Source organism: Gavialis gangeticus, unplaced genomic scaffold (assembly GCF_001723915.1).
Source record: "Gavialis gangeticus isolate Ggan-Ray unplaced genomic scaffold, GavGan_comp1, whole genome shotgun sequence".
NCBI classification, from domain to species: Eukaryota; Metazoa; Chordata; order Crocodylia; family Gavialidae; genus Gavialis; species Gavialis gangeticus.
The window spans coordinates 53702429-53703723 of record NW_017729030.1 but is presented as its reverse complement, the minus strand read 5'-3'; the positions used below and the strand labels follow the sequence as shown (position 1 = coordinate 53703723).

The 1295-nt window shown below is 50.6% G+C and overlaps 1 protein-coding gene across 1 annotated transcript in view; it reads right to left on the bottom strand.

The window, feature by feature from the left end:
- The window catches only part of SH2D4A (SH2 domain containing 4A), a 31389-nt gene that overhangs the window by 6204 nt on the left and 23890 nt on the right, over positions 1 to 1295 (bottom strand). The window lies entirely within an intron of this gene.

Genomic DNA, 1295 nt, shown 5'->3' with positions numbered 1-1295 from the left:
AGGATGGGAAGGTCGTCCCTGCTTCCCATCCTGAACTTTCTCGGAGGCTTCAGCCCTCTTGCTTTTCTGGACACCCTGCAGTGACAGTCTCCTGTAGTCGTCCCTGGCATGTCTTGCAATGCTGCGTCTCCTCTCATCAGCCGCCTTGGATTTCCTCACTGGAAGAGACAAGGAAGACTAATCATCAGCTCCTATGTGGGGAATTTGAACCCACTATCCTTCGAAGCACCCTGAGCTAGCTGTAGCTGGGAACTTGCCTCTCAAAAACTACTTTTTAGTGAGGAAGCAGCCTCTGCCTAGAAGTAGCCCTAGGGAGAGTTGTAATTTAGCCATAATCCTCTATCTCCACACCTCCCCCACCAGCTCCCAAAGCTCAGTCCCTTCGCGCTATTGCAATCCTTGCAGGCCTGTGCTGGCCGAACTACTTTGACCAACAAGCAGAAGTGTGCAAATCACTGTTACTCACATGCTCCAGGCTACACACCAAGGTTTGTTTTTTAGGCCTTAAAGAGGCAGGACACCTGAGTTTTCATGTACCAAGACTTCCTTTTATATGGCTGCATCAGGAAGAGCTGGGCATGAAAGGGGGCCTGTAACTCTCAGGCTTGGAAAAAGCAGTGGCAGTGAGTACTCATTTCCACAGGGATTGCCAGCTTAGGAGGATAATGTGTTTTGGTGCAGGCCAGGAAGGGAGCTGGGTATGAAAGGGGCAGTGAATCACAGCCATTTTCAGTGATACCTGCAATAACTGCTCAAGGGGACATGGTCAACACAACAAGTGTGGCCTACCCCTGTGTAACAGGGCTCCTAAATCTTTACTAGAGAGAGGAAGGCCAGAGAGAGGCACAGCATCTTCAAGAGGACTCTGGGCTGCGTATTAGTGAGAGTCCTATGACAGCCAGAGGCAGGCTCCAGGATGCTGCAGGAGCTGCTGGGAGCCTATCAAACCCTGGGGAGGGAAGCTGCAGCATTATGCCTTATACTGGGAGCACAGCCAGGCTGCAGAGCCAGGAGGCTGTAGGATTCCAGGCCATGATCAACAGGTCCCTAATGGGATAATGACTGGAGATCACCTAAGGACTCTGCTAATGGGAACTGTGAGAAAGTGTTGGCAGCCCATTGGGAGAGAAGTAGGTCAGGTGGCCAAAAGAGCAGGGGCTAAGGGCCTTAGAAATCCAGACCTGCTGCTGGAGTGAGAGAAGGAGTCTGCAGAGTCTGGAGCAGAGGAAAAGGCAATCAGGACTTGTAGCAAAGCTGATATCTTTTATTATACCAACAAGATTTTTGCAAAAAAA